Below are 18,633 nucleotides of genomic sequence, written 5' to 3'. Positions count from 1 at the left end.
CTTCCTTTTGGGCACTTGGGGGAAAGCAATAGGGTTTTGCTGACCACTTCTCCTCTCAAATGCACCGATGATGAAACTGAGAGGATGTCACAATGTGCAATAGTCAACCTGTTAAATTTTTTTTCTTCATGTCTTATGGAAAGTGTAGACTTATTAAAATTAATTATGTAAGCAATTTTGCTGAGGCTGTAGGAAATTGCTGAAGGGTAAGAAACAGCTCATAAGCAACAGAAGTATGTGTTGTAAAAATGCTGGTATAGAATCTAAGAAATAGGAGTGCAAAAGTAATTTTATTTTTTAAAGTGTCTTTTTTGTGACATAGGAAACTGATAAGTACATACATTAGTTTAAGTCTTTAAATCATTGGGGATTATATTTTCTATCTAAGAGTTTTTCTGTTGTGTTGTTTTGCTGTTACACTTTTGTCAACTTAGAGGAGTTTATATGTTTCAGATTTAAACAGTCCATGTGTTCAGGTTTATAACTAAAACACATAGCATATAAAGAAAAGGGATGGAAAGGGAAGTAGAAAAGACATTCATGTTCCCCTTGAAAATTAAAGGTACAAACAATTCAAATACATAATTAAATGGCTGCCAATTTTGTAAGAGGTGGCAGGACTCTATACTAATTGGCACCTATGTAGAAGTTATAAAACAGACCTCCATTTCTGTTCTTTTTATTTTGAAAATATTTTATACATGACTATGCACTGTACATATATGTGCATGTAGAATGTCATTTAAACATTTTAGGGCAACCTTTTTACCATATTTTAATTGTTTATATAGTTTGATCCAAATACCAGATAAATTCCTCAAGTTGCACTAGGTTAATATGAAACTTTTTTTAAAAGCCTAATATAGTTATGAAAAAGCTTCTTTACAGTTGTATCTTACATTTCTTCTTTTTTGAGAAAAAAAATAATATTTACAGGTATAAGCAATATTTCAGGCATAAGGCACATTGTGTGTGTGCGTGTGTGTTTATGTAATATATTGATCATTAATAATGACATGCTTGTTATATCCTATTGATTCTTTGACATTGTTTAGGTGAAATGGTGAAAACAATCAGTTCCTTGTTCAGATTCTGTACAGTCAGTTCTTGTTTCTCACAGAAAACTGTAGTTAAGAATCCAAGCAACTTTTACTCCTACATCCAGATAGATGACATCTGGGTGTGATATAGCATTGTAGGGCAACAATTTTTGAACCAAGGGGATCTCAAGCTGGTTAACTTATGAAATCCATCCAAAATCAGGATCCCATGAATCCTGTGGGATTGAAATTTAGCAAATGTGTGGTCACTTCAGTGCTGCTGCCTGGAGGTTCAATAGACCAGTTCTACCCCAGCCCTCCAGAAGTTGGGTAAACTGGTCCTGCTCTCTGCTGCCAGATTTGCAGTCAAGCCAATCATTCCCATTCACACTACTTGTTTTTGTCCTTGATCATTCTGTTTCTCTGTCAGGTAAGGAAATATTTCTGAAATAATGACAGGTCACAGGTTGTCTAGTAGTGACTAAAATGATGTTTTCTTGGACAGAATGATGGAGTTTTAACTTCCCTCCATCATCTTCCATATTGTTCTGGAGGCTTTCCCATATCCATAGAGGTTGTTTTTTGTTTTAAATGGGGTTATAACTTTACCTTTAAGGGTACACTGCTAACATATATAAACTGCAGCCAACTCTACATTCAACCCTTTAATGAAACAACTTCAATAAAAAGTTGCTCTCTTGTCATTATTAGATACAATATAATGATTGCAAGATTTTTTTTCCTGATATTTTCAATTTATTGAAATTTTTACATTTAAATATTGAAAGGAAGAAACACTTTCAAATTTCTTGTTTAGGACTTGAAAATTTTTTGTCTAATAATTTATGTAGCTTATATAATAGTACAGAGCTTTTGTTTCTCTCCTTCAAGTTCCAAGCTTATTAGAATTTTTTTTCTTACATCAAAATTACAAATCAAGACTATTCATAAATACATGAATCTATATATTTTTACATACATTTTTATTATGCAATAACTTAAATTCAATTATTGCATGCCAAATAATAGTGTTTTGGTATCATAAAAGCAAATTCCTTAGGAATTTCTGAGATTTCTTTTCCCATTTGTCGAGAAATATTTTTGAAATCTTGGGAATACTGTTGAATGGATTTCTACAGTTCAATTACCCTGACACTATAGTATGTAATAAGCATATTCTGAGTAATTAAAAAAACAATGCTGAAGAATTGTGGTGCCAGGAGTATCTGAAACACCCACAGACAGTTAACCAAGGCACTGTAGGGTGAAACCACAGAGGAAACAAACACCTAATGTACTTGCCAAGTACTATATTTATTCTATATATTTATTGTAAGGCCTTTTACAAAGAAATGCAAAACCATAAATGGGAAACAAAAGCATGTGTATATGTGCCATCCCTAAGATACTTTTCCTGGCACACAGAACAAATAGTCTTAGTGGTGTGTGTGTGAGTGTGTAATATATAATATCACTACTTGTTCTGTGTGCTAGAAAAAGTATCATAGGGATGGCATTCTATGACTGACCTGTTTTCATCCCATCCCGTCCTCAAACAAGTCCTGAAAAGTTGGCAGGTATTCTAATACAGAAGTAGATCCATAAGAGCAGAAGTGTTCTTTGAATTTTCAAATCCAAAGGAACCATGTGTTTTTAAGCCACTTTGAATAGGATTGGAAATGAACTGAGACAGGACATCACTAATATAAGCTAAACTCTTATTTACTGTTAAAACTTTTTCTGCCATGTTTCATATTAACTGTACATTAAGACTATCTTGAAAAGCCATCTCATACTTAAGATATTCCAGTAATTCCAACTAATATTTGGTAACTATTTGAATTATTGTAGCAAAATGTATATGCAAGATTTATATTGAATTTGGAATTGTTAGCAGTATCACCAAATTATTTAAACACATGTCATTTTATATTTATTTCTCCCATTGTAGCAGCTCTTGTTTCTTTTCTTATACATGAACTGTCACCAAACTAACACAGATACCACACAAGAGATATTTGGGATTGCATCCTTGTGTCGGTTCATCTTCTTGCTATGTTGTTCAAATGTGCCATATTTGTACACAGATTGCAGGTTGAAATCCACCCAAATTTTATGGTGTTACAGAGGGAAGAATTTGTGCAGCATTCATTCCATTTCTTGCAAGAAGTATATTGTATAATATAAAGTCAAAAGGGCAATGCATTTCAAAATGGCCCGTTTTGGCAGTAACATTTGGAATAGGACTGTAACCTTTTATGAATGTTGGGTGTAATAATAATTATTACTACTGCATGATTCACAAAGGAGCTTTTCTTCAACGTTTGTTGGTTCAAATTAATCCTTGTGAACTTCATATATCATAATTTAAATGGATGTTAATGGCATGCATGTTTTTGCCTGAAAATACAGGAGCCAAATTCTGGTAAAAGTGAAATAAAGTATGTGCATGTATTTAAATATAATTCTTGGCTCTTACTATGCTGATTGCCATTTTATTTCATAACTTTTCTCTTGAGATAAAACTGGTATTTTATGTTATGTTGGCTTTCGGAATTATATCCTGCCTAACCAGAGAAACAGCAATAATTCATAAATGTATGCTTCACTATTCATGATTTTTCTGAAATGTGTAAACCCAGATTTCTGGCAACAAAACCCAAATTGCCTCTCATTTTAGTGTAGTACAGTTTTACATGAAAAGTGCAATTGGAGATTAAACAGATTTTTCAATTGTGTGCATGTTAGACTATTTTACTAGGCTACATGTTGATTCATAGGCAAATTTCAAAATATGAGATGCTTATTTTATTACTTCTTCCATTCTTAGTACAGTGAATCAGTGATTACTTCAAGTTTCATAGATTCACCTGTGATTACAAAAAGCCAAAGTTCTAATGTTTGTGCAAAGGTACTGCATTGATCACAAAAAAAGATAATTCTTTCCCTTTAAATGGGAAAGTTGCCTTAGCTTGGTAAATATAAAAACAGGTATGGATAAAATGCTATAGTATAGCCTTCCTATTACAAAGCTAGTATCTAATAATAATATGGTCACTTTGTATTCTTCATCAATATCCTCCCAAACTTTTTCTCTTACAAGGAGTTGTAAATAACTAATTCATCTCCAGTCAAGCATTATAAATAACTTTAGGAACATGTATGATCACACATAACTGACTAGATAAATAACACGTCTGTAACAGTGGTGGGTTTCAATTTTTTTTAAATCACTGGTTCTGTGGGCGTGGCTTGGTGGGCGCACAAAAGGTTTCTACTGACCTTCTCCTGCAATCCTCCACTCTCCCTGTGTCTTCAACAGCTGACGTGCGGCAATCTGCTGTGCTGCGCGAAGCAGCTGAGCTTCAAAACTAGGAAATCAAAGTCAGTATAAAGCCCGGGTGGGAGGGCCCAGCAACTGATCATCGGATCGAACCAGTTCACTCACAGATGATCCTTGGAGCTACCAGTATGGCCAAACTGGGCCAAACTGGTAGAATACCACCACTGGTCTATAATAAATGCAGACCTTTTTGAACTAAAATATCTTTTTCATTGTTATGAGTGTATATAATAAATAATAAAAGGTAATTGCAATAAGCCAGTTATACCTATGCTGCTGATATATCAAACCAATAGTTACGATTCACATATCTTCATTTTAGTCTTCAGTCATATATTAGTTACATATTTCATTTCATAACTTGTAATATTGAGTCAGTTCAGCAGGTGACTGAAGGTGATAAATATAATCTGCTTGCTTGCTTCCTTCCTTCCCTTTCCTTCCTTCCTTCCCTCCCTCCTTCCTTCCTTCCTTCCTTCCTCCCTCCCTCCCTCCCTCCCATCCATCCATCCATCCATCCATCCATCCATCCAATAATTTGCTGGATAATTAATATAGGATATCAGGCACTGCCATTTAAAGTCTTGGATAAATCAAATACAGCTGGTGAATATATTATTTCTACCATCTGTTGAGTGTTGTACCCTATATCAGATTAAAGTGCTATTGTGTTTAATTGCTTTCCCATAGAAGGCATGACTTTGGGCATTCCAAAACATTGACATTTGATAATCTTCATTTATCCGAAGACATTGGTAGAAAAACTCCAAATGAAGGAGTGTATACATAATTTTTCGGTATCACTTAATAGTTGTGCTAGCATTGTAGTCTCTGAAAAAGAATATTCTAAATGTTTAATTTATAAAACAATTGATTGGTTAACTTACTTTTTGCATATGAATCAATATGACCTTACTTGATTAGCTACTAGTAAGCATGATAAATTTTGTTTTAGAAGAATTTTTTGATATTAGGTATAATTTTTCCCATTAGAAACATTGTAGAGTCATCCAGCCATGATTGTAACAATAATGACAGGCTTTATATTGCTTTAACAGTGGGAAAGAATATATTATAAATGCTGTAAGTAGGAAAGTGGTTTTGGTATCAAAGTTCTAAAGACTTGAGTTACACATCACCATAAACATGCAAGGCTGCATTAAAGTTATAGTATGATGTACTGTATATTTAGTTATGATGTATATTTAGGCCATATAATTTTAGGTATAGGAACCTATCCTCTGTTGGAATATGGGGCAAACTCTGTAAAGTACATATGGAAAGCTGAATTAGAGTATTGATGGAATAGCTGTTCATTAATTTGTTCTGTGAATCCTGATAACAGAACCAAATTTTCTTTATTGCTCGGCTTAAAAAACCTGGTCTACATGGTCTTGTAAGAAATGCTCTAAGTAAAGCCTTCTAATGGGTTACCTTTTCACCTTTGTTACTTACTGTGCTCAAAGGGGGTCTTGCAAAAGGGGACTGAAAGTTATATAAGCCAGGTGTGTTAACTTGAGTTTATCACATTTTAAAACTGTCCTGATTGCTTTTGCTTTTATGTCAGAGGTAAAAGGTTTTAAGATTTGTAGATTGTTTGGAGGAAAATTAAAATGCATCTGCATGAGGTGCAAATTCTTCTCCACTATCCCTTCACACCTGCACTTACTTTGTTAGTGGTTAGAGGGATTATTCACAGCTTTCTTAATAGTTGCTATGTAATCACGAGTGAAATAATATTTTGGCATTATTTACTGTTTACTCCTTGGTAATGTCATGTGACTGATTTTTCCATATCAAATATTGATTAACAATGAGACAGACTTAATGAGGTAGCTGATACAGAACTGCAGAAAATTTGTTACTAGAGTTAAGGTGCAGAGATCTGAAATCACTGAAAAGAATGGAATTAAGTGGTTCCAGAGTAATATTTGAATAATAGGCTAATCTAATACCACATATAATAAAAAGGATAGGTATGGAAGAAGCTGTCAATGTTAATAGAAAAAGTAAACGAATATCTTAAGATATGTAATATATTAATGCAAAAACATTAAAATATTTCGTATTTTAGGAATTTGGTTTCAGTAGTTCAATACAATTTATACTTGAGCATATCAGGAAAGTAACACATTCTATCTTTAAAACGAAGATAGAAACAGCTGTTAGTCTAAACTATTGAAAGTTCATGTTTTCAAATTAAAAGAAAAAAAATCACATAAATTAGCCAAAACAGGAGATAAAATCTTAAACTATGTATGTGGAATAAATGCTTTTGGAAGCAGTAAAAAACTGATAAGTAGCTCTAAAAAACACAAAAGCAGCCTGACCTTCTAAAGGAGGAAGGTCCATAGTTACACATTGATAGTGATTCTCAAACTTCCATGCAGTTGTTGCCTGTAATTACTTCTGTGGGAGGAACATTTTGGTTCTTGCACTTAATTGCCACAGTGGTAATGAATCATGACAGATGATTTGGATTATTTAAGTAGGCCACCCAGAAAAAAGTTCATAGGCTTTTTCTCTTTTTCAGCAGTTAAAATGCAATAGATTTGTATTTGTCTGTTGATTGTAGTTTTAGGAATGTTATTATAGGCTATAGAGCTATTAAATGTAAGGTCCTGGTTCAGTAATATTAAAACCTGTTAAGGGATGTTTTACACGAAAAGGGTATTGATATTTAAAATGACATGTAATCTCAAAATTTCATTCTGGAAATCTAGACTAGAGAGTTGAACTAATTGGAGGTGTTTTTTTTAAAATTTCATTCTGAAGTTTAATTTAATTGAGACTGTAAACGTAGAAGAGACAGCTTGTAAATGAGAATATATTTATACAGAGTCTAAAATCTATAGTGTCTATGGGAGTGGGTGGCAATAACAAATATAATATTACTTTTTTATCGATTATTCAGGGCCCCCTTCACTGTAATAGACAGCGGCCCGAGGGAGACGGGGCACCGCCAACTAGCGGGCCACCCCTAGGCCCTTCACAACCGCCGCCTGGGGCAACCGCAACAGAGAGCCCAGTGAACAGAATGACAGGATTTGATATAAACCAGCAGCACTGTGTTTCTGCCTTTAAGTGCAAAACTTTTTCACAATGCCATATATATTGTGCATTCCATCACAGCAGCACTGAGTGCAATGTAGTTAAAACACATTCTGCAAACAGGAAATGCTAGTGACCGCGATGTGTGCTTCTCATGGAAATAAAGTAATGGGTTAAATACTTGGTGAAGGGAGAGGAAGTTACAGTGAGAATATGAGAACGAATCAGGCATATATTTGCAAAACTATTTACAAAATGGACAAAAGGTTTGAATTCTGAATGTTGATAATTCCATTTGTTTTAACAAGTTGTTGTAGCAAGAGTAGTTCTCCATTGTCCCAGAGTAAAAAGTGGATGAATTTAGTTTTTTCTCAATAGTTTTCTGTCATGTTCATTTGATTTTGTTTTTTTTAAATGGGAACACTGTTATTTTTAATATTTATATGCTATTGAAAAAAATGATAATAAAGCGCAGAATTCCCTCTGCCCCCAATCTTGGCAAGTCCTACTATTCCTGGTATTAAAAAAACATTTTAGTTTTCTTGGCAGCCTTTTGGAAAAAGGAGTTGCAACACCAGGCTACTAGACAAAAGTTCAAAAAGTAAAAGAGATTGAGAAGCTAGGGTAGTGGGAATAGTAAGCTGGCTCTGCTGCTTTAGTAAAATAAATGAAGTGAAGCCTTTTACGTTTGGGTGGACTGTGTGGGGTACAAGTCAAGCTTTACCATCGATTGTGAAAATTGACAGACAAAAATTGGGACATGACCAAAAATGTTAGTCCCTGGGAGTCTTGTTCACTGGACAATGTCTCAGTTGTTTCCTTGATTTTTCATACTCAGAAGTGTATTTTAGAAGGTTAACTGTTTATTATTCATCCATGCTTTAGAGGTGCTTAAATTGTTTGCTGTTTGGAAATGATTAAACATGTCGGGAGATGATAAGAGAAGGGTCACCCTGTTCTCTGCATACAGTATTTATCTAACATTCAAGTTGAATGTTCCATGTGTTTAAAAGATTGCTGCTCCCACTCCTATCCATGTCTTTTTTACTTTTTAAAATTTTAATTACAGAATATTAAAGAGGAAAATATGTTATGAATTCCTATGAGGAATGAGGAAACATGTATATATGTATGTATGTATGTAGATCATGCATATAATTCATTGGAAGGATGATATCAAGCCAGCAAAGGGGTTACTCTTTAATTTATAAGATATTCTAGTGCTGACAAGAGAGTTTTGAAACAAGGTGAAATTTGAGAAGCAACTTGTTGCCTCATAATGTTTTAGGCCTTTAAATTCTTTATGTCAAAATATAAAGAGTTTATGAAGGGTAAAGTAGAGAAGATTTGTAGTCTTCTGCCCATACTTGCATTGGATTTATCCTAGAAACAAACAAAAATCCATAATTTGTCAGCTGTTTCAGAAGGCATTTGAAAAAAACCAAGCTTTGCAAGTCTTCTGTCAGCATCTTTTAAAATGTGTGTTTGGAGGAAAATAAAGTAGGACAACAGTAATTCTTCAGGGCATAAACATATGAAGCATCCTTGCAAGAGTTAAAACTTGTTTTAGTAGGTTCGTTCTTGTCTTTTTCAGGACCAGGAACTAACAGGTACTTCTTGGCTTATAATCATTTGGTCAATGACCATTCAAAGTTACAACAGCACTGAAAAAAATGATTTATGACCATTTTTCACCTTTACGTCTCTTGCAGCATCCCTCACGTGATCAAAATTTGGATGCTTGGCCACTGGCATGTATTTATGACAGTTACAATGTCTCGGGTTCATGTGATCACCTTTTGAGAGTTCTGACAAAGTTAATGGGGAAGTCAGATTAATTCAAAAATCATGTTATGAACTTAATAACTGTACTGATTCACTTAACAATTGTGGCAAGAAAGGTCATAAAATGGGGCAACACTCAATAATTGTCTTGTTTAGCAACATAAATTTGGGCTCAATTGTGATTGTAAAGTTCTACTTGTGGTTTGCTTTTTTGTTGATTTATGATTAAAAGTTTTGAATTACTATGAGGACAAATGGTTCATTAACTGAATAGTTATGCATTCTTTCTTGCATGTTTGTTTTAACGTGTTCATTCTGTGTATTCCTCTTAATTCCTTCTAATTCATCTCCTTTTTTAAACTGTTACTCTATTTTATAGTTCCTCAATATAAATTCTATATTGTTCTTCTTTCTTGTCAGACAGGAAGTTGCTACTTAAGGGAGCATTACAACCTGAAACACAATACAGATTCCCTCTAAGAGATATATTTTATCTTGAAATATCAAGTATGTGTACTGTATATAAATCCTTTTATCAGCTGCAGATTTTTAAGCTTCATATTTTGGATTTTGGCTTACTACAAATGAATTTTCTAAACTGTCATTATCATTTAAAGTTGATTACCTTATCCTTAGTAAAAGTGTTCCTGATATAATGATTTAGATCCATGCTGAATCATCAAAATAGATGATATTATAAAATTTTCTAAGCAATTAATTTGAAATATAGCACAACCACAAATCAGTGTGAATTAACAGAAGAATTATATGAAAAATATTATATCTTTGTCATATGGATTTAGCAGAACTCACTGAAATCAGATGACTCAAAGAAAATCATGGAAAAGCCTGAAAGCTCTTTATGTCAGCTATAATGAAGGAATTATATTTGGTAGTCACTGAACAATTTGGGCATAGTCTCCCAGAATTTCTCAAATCATAACACATACTATACCAGAAATATAAACAAATAGCATATACTCCATATACTTTATGTCAGGGGTCCCCAACCACCGGTCCGTGGACCGGTACCGTCCGTGGAACAACTCCTACCGGTCCGCGGCTTGCTGGCGCCGCCATCTTTTTCATGAAAAAGTGCTTCCGGTGAGCTTTTCCGGTAGAAAGCTCACGGAAGCACGTTTTCATCAAAAAGATGGCGGCGCCAGCTGATGCCGGGTACTGGCAGCGCGCCCAGCTGATGCCGGTACCGGGCCGCAGCGTCAAAAGGTTGGGGATCACTGCTTTATGTGACAAATTAAATGGGATTTCGTCCATCCTCCAGCTGTCTGTTTGGTCACATTTACTTTTCAGGGTTCAGCCCAGCAGAAGCCAAACCAAAGCCTTTAAGTTCAAATATGTCTGACTTCTCTAAAAATATAAATCAAAAGCAATAAAGGTTAGGCAAATGTGTTTAGAATTACTATAAGCTCCCAAGGCTAAATCTCAGGGACCTTAGTATATGTTTTAAACAATATTTGGCACTTAACATATAATGAATCTTCTTTAATGATATTGTAGTTCTGTTGATTGTATCAACTGAATTTGGCTTTGCAGGAAAGTATTACTATAGTTTATAATAATATGGAATTACTTTACATTTATAATTGTATGGTTAATGTAGGAAACTAACTGCAGCTATTGCTAAAGTAATTATTTATACATTTTCCAGATCTATAGTAAGATTTGGACCATACCAGAAAATCACATTAGATTGAATTAGATCTTGTGCCATTTTACAAATGTCATAGATTACCTGATCAAGGCAATCTGTTGTCTGTTCATACAATTCATCTTTGTGCTTTTGCCATACATTAGATCACTTCCATGTTTATATAATATACAGGCTAATATATGAATAGTTAAACTTCCACGAATATTAAAATATATAAATGAGAACATTCTCTGTTAAGTTTTGTCTCTGGTACAGAGTCGTTAATTGTCCAGAGCCAATATGGAAAAATAGCATGTGAAGTCACATGTGCTTGTGCATGGACACACATTCATTCCTTAAAATGACAACTCAATAATAATATTAATCCCATTTAAAAGATTGTTGAAAGAAACCCACCACATGAACACTAAAATATAAAATAATCTTGTTGGTTTTCTTCCTCCCTAGAGCTCCCTGCCTGCATATGTAACTGATTAACAGTGGTTAATTTGGATCATAATAAGGATGAAAGCTATCTGCTTGCTTTTTGCAACACAGAAAGCCAGATTTTGTTTTGATATCTTGTGATTATTTACCAGGAAAACGTGACAGGGTAAAATGATGGATCATCAAATTACATGCTTTAGTGTTCTGGGTCAATAGCTAAAGAGAAATGTATGAATTGTATGAACCTTATAACAGCAGTTCAAATAATATTATAGAGTAAGGCTTGTAAACTTTCCTGACCACTGTTCCCAAACCAAGAAATAGGTTGATATTAAAACCAAGGTGCTAATATAATTTGAATGATCTAAAATGACAGTTAACCAATAAAGTTTATATATTTTCATGTAGCTCATTGAAGAAAAGACTTTTGCTCAATTCTATCATACTTTCCCCCCCCCCCTTCACTATAAAAATACAGCAGTCAGCATAATCTGGGCTTTATAAGCCAAGAAGTCTGTAGTCTGCTTGATATTTCAGAAGTCCATGTATAAGTTAGACTGGCAAATGAGATAAAGAAATGGGGAAAAGGATTTTTAAAAAGTACCATCAAATATATTCAAAATATATCCCATCTGCCATTTGTATGCATAAGTGTCTATAACTTTACCATCAGTTGACCTTAACCCAGAAGATATTTTATTCATTTATTAGAAATAGATAGATGAACTACATAAAATTTGATTTAGGAAATGGGCTTATGAAACTTACTACCATACTTGGACTAGACTGCTATTCACTTGCTTATTTCTTATGATGGACTGTGTATTCATGTGTTTTGCTCTTGGGAAAGCAAGGAGAGATAGGAAGGTGATTCCAGTCTATAACACAATAATCAGTTCACCACAAGGAATAAGCAGTTGAGTAGCCAAATCTAATCTAAGATCATAGACTGCAAATGTTACATCACACTATTTGTTCTTGTATGACTATATGAGCCCCTCACAGTTTCAGCTGGCATTAAAAAAAAACCAGAGTTGGAGTCCATTGTTCCAAGGACTCGTTGTTATTTCACTTGTGTTCAACTTAGTCTATTTCCAATAGTGGCCCTATTGCTCTTTTAAGTTCAGGTTTTAGAACCATGATTCAGACTCCACCAAGGAAGACTGAAGAAGTTCTGGTTCTGGTTTTATTCAGTGGCCTGAATTGGTAGAGATTTGTCCAGCCATTGCTTCAACCTTCATCATCTCCTCCTCCTCCTCCTCCTCCTCCTCCTCCTCCTCCTCCTCCTCCTCCTCCTCCTCCTCCTCCTCCTCCTCCTCCTCCTCCTCCTCCTCCTCCTCCTCCAATTGAGTCAGACATTCCATTGCTAGTGTTGGTAGCAAAGTTCAGCAGTATTCTACAAAAACCAAAGGTTCAATTATCCATCATTTTCTCTTCCATTTGTAGTAGATAAAAGTGAAATGAATTCAGTGCTCCCTTTCTTCTCACTCTTGACAGTTATTGATTCTCTCTGAAACATTGTAATTTGCAATCTGATTTTCTCTTGATACAAGGAATTCCGGTTTGTTGCAATAGCTAAGCTGTCTAGTGACACTGCATTTAAGACAGCATTGCTGTGTTTCAAATAAGTTTTAAATATGCATTTTATTATGTAGACATTGTGAAGAAACTTTAATTGAAAAACTATTGAAAAAAAAACAGCAACTAGTCACGTTGGAACATTCTAGCAAAGTGAGACTTATAGAAGAGATAGAACTAATATTTTACTATAAACTCAGTCCATATTTCAGTCCAGTCTTTCTTAATTTGATCCCCTTGAGATATAAAGAAGATATAAGAAAATGCCAGAATTACTATCATTTCAAGGAAGAGACTCACACCAACAAGAATCTTGTTCTTCTCTGAAGTGAATTCTTATACAAACTTACTATATTAGCCATGAAATTGCTGTAACTAAGTACCCCTGAAGGATCTATTTATCTTTTTTGAAAATAAAAGAGTCACCTAGACTAACAGTGACTTCATAAACCTAAGCATGCAATTGTGATTTGTGGTATGACAGCTTCTCTGCTAAGGCTTAAGTAGCTTTGTAAGCTTATGAAAATATTTCACTCCAACCAAAATCCACAAGGCTGCTTTCTAGGTTATTTATTTATTTAGTTTCCTCGAGGCAGCTTAACAAAATTGAAAAATAAAATCAGAACATAAAAAGTTAGAAATCAAGTTAAAAAACAACAATAAAAGTGAGAACAATTAATCTCTGGAATGTCTTACTTCCAGAGATGGTGAGTGCTGCATCACTTGAGATTTTCAAGAAGAAACTAGACTGCTATTTGTCTGAAATGGTATTGAGTAGGGGTGTTAAACTCAAGGCCTGGGGGGCCAGATATGGCCTGGGGAGTGCTTAGATCTGGCCTGCAGGGCTGTCCTGGAAACAGCAAAGGACTGTCCCATGATGCCTCTACCAGGGAAAGAGAGCTCCAGAGGCTCACAGGCAGCCCTCCCAAACTCTGTTTTTGATGGCAGAGGATTGCAGGAGGCCATCACGGCTGAAAATGGAGCTCGCAAGAGCTGCCCACCACCTTCCCGAGCTCTGTTTTCTCTGGCAGAGGGTTGCAGGAAGCTGCTGCAGCCAAAAACAGAGCTCGGGGGCCTGTTTTCGCTGGCAGAGTGCTTGGACCATCACAGGCTTCCTTGACACAAGTGATGTCAAGCTGGCCATGCCCACCCTGGTAATGCCCACCCTGTTCCCCTGAGATCAAACACCACCCTGATGTGACCCTCAATAAAATCAAGTTTAACACCCCTGGTGCCGAGTCTCCTTGAGCAGGGAGTTGAACTAGAAGCTCTTCAAGATCCCTTCCAATCCTATTGTTCTATATTCGATGTCCTAAATGGATACCAAATGCATACACTGTATTAACAAAGTGCTATTTGTATAAGAAATTATCTTACTTTCTGACAGAACTTGATTAGCTGAAAGCAGCTGCCTTTAGTTTAATATCCCATAGATGTGCAGAATTTCAATTGCCATGGAGAACTGTGTTGAGTTGCGATCACTGACAATAATATAGTATACAATTAGTATAATTCACAGCAATCATAACCAAATAAATAATATGTGCGGAATTATTCTGCATCTGCATAGCAAATTCTACCTTGATCTGACTGATCTTTCTGCCCCAGAAATAGATTTTTAGAAGGTGTGTGGTAGCATAGTTAGAGGTGACATTTTTTTATATGACAGGAAAAAAGTCTGATTGTAAAGGTTAGAGGCAGTTCTACATTTCTTCTACCTTACTAAACATTTTAATATGGCATTAATTGTGCTGGTATAAAAAGCTAACCCAAAGATGTTATATCTGTTCCAGTTGTACAAGAAGTAGCAGAAGTTCTGCTCAGTGCCATTGTTAATGGGGCACAGCCTCATTTCAATGTGACTTCAACTCAGTGCTTATTAGAAGAAGAGCGAATGGATTTTAACTGCAAATGTGGAATGATGATAATCAGCCTTTCCCAGCTGGTTATATGAATTGCAGGAGGTTGGCAGGCCCTTTAAACAGAAAACATCACATCTGCTTTTGTTTATCCTTTTGCTTCAGGCAAGGCTGCAAACTTAATAAATGGCATGAAACCTAAGGAAGCATAAATATATAAGAGCATTAGAAAAAAATGACACCATCTTTGCCTACCTGCAATATTTTAATAAATACACTGGGAATGTATTATTGCTTCACAAAAGCCCCCACATGGCAAAGTTTTTCACTGATTATCCCTTGCAAGAAACATTCCTCTTTGTGGGGTTACCACTTTTCCTGGGTATGCCTAAAGCTAATAATTTAGGGTTTCAGGCCACAGTTCCATAACGATGCAAGGGCTGTTTTTTCAAAAGGGTGTTTTATAGTGGTATTTATAATGTTACAAAACATTATTTCTCTTAAAGGAGATGAAAGACATTTCCTTGAGGTAGAAGCACAATGTACAGTCAGGGTCTCCTACTATTAATAATAACTTTAATACACAAGTATATTTACTTTCATGTTTTCCGTATGTATTGGCAGCCTACCTGGCTGTCAGCAGAGCTGTTGTTAGTGAAGCTTGCTAGGGAGAAACAATGAGCCTAGAAGCCCAGCCGCCACCTTGGAGACAGAAAGTGGTGGTGGGAGAAAAAAAATGTGTTGAGTACATTGCTATGATTTATGATTCATTATGAAAGAACTGGCTTTCATGCATTAGCCCTAATATAAGTGAATTACAATGTACATTTGAAAAACTCCAAAATCTTTATTTCTACAGCTAATGGTTTGTTGAATACATTTCTTGCAATTGTAGGCTGATTATTAATAGTAAGTGTGAATTGGGTCAGAAGAACAGTGTAAATTGAAGGCCTTGAACTGTTTTTTCTCAGTTAAGAGCTGCGGGCTGCATCACTTAATATAAGATTAATTAATTTAGTGATGTCGGAAGCACATAATGTGATAAACCTAGAGTATGCTGAATCACAGGTATTTGTTTCACAGACTATTTTCCTTAAAATATCTGAATGTTTCTTGATTTATCATCCTTTGAGCTTGCAATAGCTAGATTAACTGAAAGGTGTCTTTTCTTTGTAGCACAGTCTATTATTAATATCTTATATACAACTTGTGTGCAGTTCCCTTTATTCCAATAAACCCCCCATCAGAAACCTTATTAGTGGATGATATCTTTGTTACCTTTATATTGGCTACTTTAGTAGTAGACATCTACTTTCTTATATGTTCACCCAAATGCCATTTACCACCAAAATACAATTTTGAAATGTCCAAGGGAAATGCTTCCACAGCAATGGTGGTATTCTACTGGTTCGGGCAAACCAGTAGTAAAAACTGGTACCATTCAGATGAACTGGTAATAAAAAAAACAGCTACTGGTTTGCTGAACCAGTATTTCCTTTTTTCCCCTCCTCCTGATGATCAGTTGTTCCGACGATTAGCTGTGCCAGGATCCCCTTCGCTGTCTTACTGTTTCACCCAGGAGGCTTCCTTCAATTGGCAAAAAAAAAATGGAGCGTGGAAGAGTGCTGCATGGCCCTTCCCCTGCGCTCCTTCTTTTGCCTCCTGGGGCTCACGGAAGCCTCCTGGGAGCAAAAATGGCTTCCCTGAGGCCTGGAAGAAAAAAAGAAGCATGGGCGGGGGGGGGTTCAAAAAAGAAGAAGAAGCCATGCCCACCCAATCATGTGGCCATACCAAACTAGCCACTCCCACCTGGCCATGTTCACAGAACCAGTAGTAAAAATATGTGCATCCCACCCCTATTCCACAGGCATGCAGAAATTAGTTACACAGTGTTCTGGATCCTGGCTGATATCTGTTATGAATATCCAAGTCGATACTATCTCCCTCCAATTACATCTTCCAGTCCCACCATATTTAGTACAGAAGGCATGCTGTGGATTCTGTCATTAGGAAAGCTACATTTGGTGGGATCTAGGTCGTGGGCCTTCTTGGATGTGGTGGTTGCATTGTGGAGTAACATCCCTCTCAAAGTTTAGTCTGACATCATCACTCCTGACTTTCTGGAGACTCCTCAAGACCCCATAGAGCTGGAGAACTGTCAAATGGCTTTGTTAAGTATTAGCCATGGGCCATATCAAAGTGCAGAGTTCCAAATACTAATTATTACTAAAATCCGATAAAAACAATTTAAAATGAAATTGGAATGAAACACAATAATTTAATATATGGATAAATAAAATATGATAAAATATACCCCAATCAGTCTGCCACATGCTGATCTCAACCAAAACATTTTACTCAAAAATGGCTTTATTATTAATGTCCCTTTGCCTGTTATATTGTTTAGCTGCATTTTATAGGGTTTTAAAAATGTTTTAATAATATTAAATATTAGTTGTGAATTATTGTTTTGTAACTTTGTTGTATGTCACCAGAGTAACTTGTTTTTTCAGATAGATGACTATATAAAATTTAAAAATAAATAAATTTGGAATTCGAAATTTTGTGATAGATGTATTCAAGAATTTATAATATGACTTATGCTGACATCCTGGAATGGGTTGCAGCTGCATAAGAAATGTAAACCTTTGAAAAGGGGGCAGAGCTGGGGTCTCAGCAGTACAGCGTGCAATCTTGAAGCTCCAAGATCGCCGCTGATATCTCAGTTGCAGGACGGTCCCACCGGACCTAAACTGTCCCATAGAGACGGTGATTGAGGACAGAACATCCTGTTGATCCCAGGGACATCGCAAAGTCCCTGGTTGATCCAGGAAAAGCCCTTTTTGCCGGTGGCAAAGAGGCAGCCTTCCAAACTGCTGAAGTTGGGACAGCTCTGGAACAGAAGAGATTGGAAAGAAAGTGTGTCAGTTTGGTGAGATGAACTTTTACTTATTATTTCTTGGAGAGAACACCCTGAAAAAAATAAAGTGGTCTAAAAGTGAAGAGAAAAGAATTTAAGTGGCATGATTAATTGTCACAGGTGAAAGTTTTTTTTCTTTTTCCCCTTTTTATTTCAATTTGGCAAAGCTGTTTAACTTTAAGCTGGACCGGTACTTTTTCATCTTTTTATTTCTGTTTGTATTTCTTTCTCCTTTTTTTAACAATCCTTTTGAAAATTCTTTTTTGATTAAGACTCTTCTGCTTGATTTAAGATTTATTTTTCTCCCTTTAAAAAAAAAAGGGAAAAGATTTTACTTTTTTTTCTTTTAGTTCCTGGCTGTAGATTGAGGAGGTGGAAGTGAAAGTAAAGGAAAGTAAGTAGCACTGCTGCCCAGAGGCTTGGATACATTGTTTCTTTTTTCTTTCACTAGTTTGTGTTACAATCAAGGACTCTGAGCTGTGTATTGGAAAAGATAGAGATGGGCAGGGCAGTTTGTTTATTCAGGTGCTCATTTGTGAACAGATAGCTGGAGTCTGGAGTTGAAGTTGAAAGAAAGAAGATTGAAGTGACCTTGAAAAACTCTGAGCTGACTTATCAAAGAGCCTTGGATATTTGGCGGCAGAGGCTTGTTTTATATTAGAATTGCTTTTTACCTTTTGCCTCCCTTTCTATCCCCCCCTCCACTAGTGGGCTCTTTTTTTCTCTTTTATTGGATTTTAACTTTTTAAACCAGGAACTAGAATGTAAACCTTTTATTCTGGTTTTCTTTTTGTTTATTAAGAGGAACATATAGAATATTTTTCTTTTTTCCTTTTTTCTTTTTTCCTTTTTACATCTACCATTGCAACTAATTGGATTAAGGTATACAAGTGCCTGAAGATTTCCTTTTTCCTTTTTTCCTTTGGAGTGGCAATTGTTTGCCTTCGTTCTTTTTCTTT

General features: G+C 35.5%; 1 protein-coding gene across 28 annotated transcripts in view; it reads left to right on the top strand.

Annotated features, from left to right (window-relative positions):
* Positions 1–18,633, top strand: part of TCF7L2 (transcription factor 7 like 2) — a 206,372-nt gene that overhangs the window by 80,501 nt on the left and 107,238 nt on the right. The window lies entirely within an intron of this gene.

Source organism: Notechis scutatus, chromosome 4, assembly GCF_049901735.1.
Source record: "Notechis scutatus isolate UNSWTSFEM ecotype Mainland chromosome 4, rNotScu1.2, whole genome shotgun sequence".
Taxonomy (NCBI): domain Eukaryota; kingdom Metazoa; phylum Chordata; class Lepidosauria; order Squamata; family Elapidae; genus Notechis; species Notechis scutatus.
The sequence above is the reverse complement of the archived record's forward strand: the minus strand, read 5'-3'. Positions and strand labels throughout refer to the sequence as shown.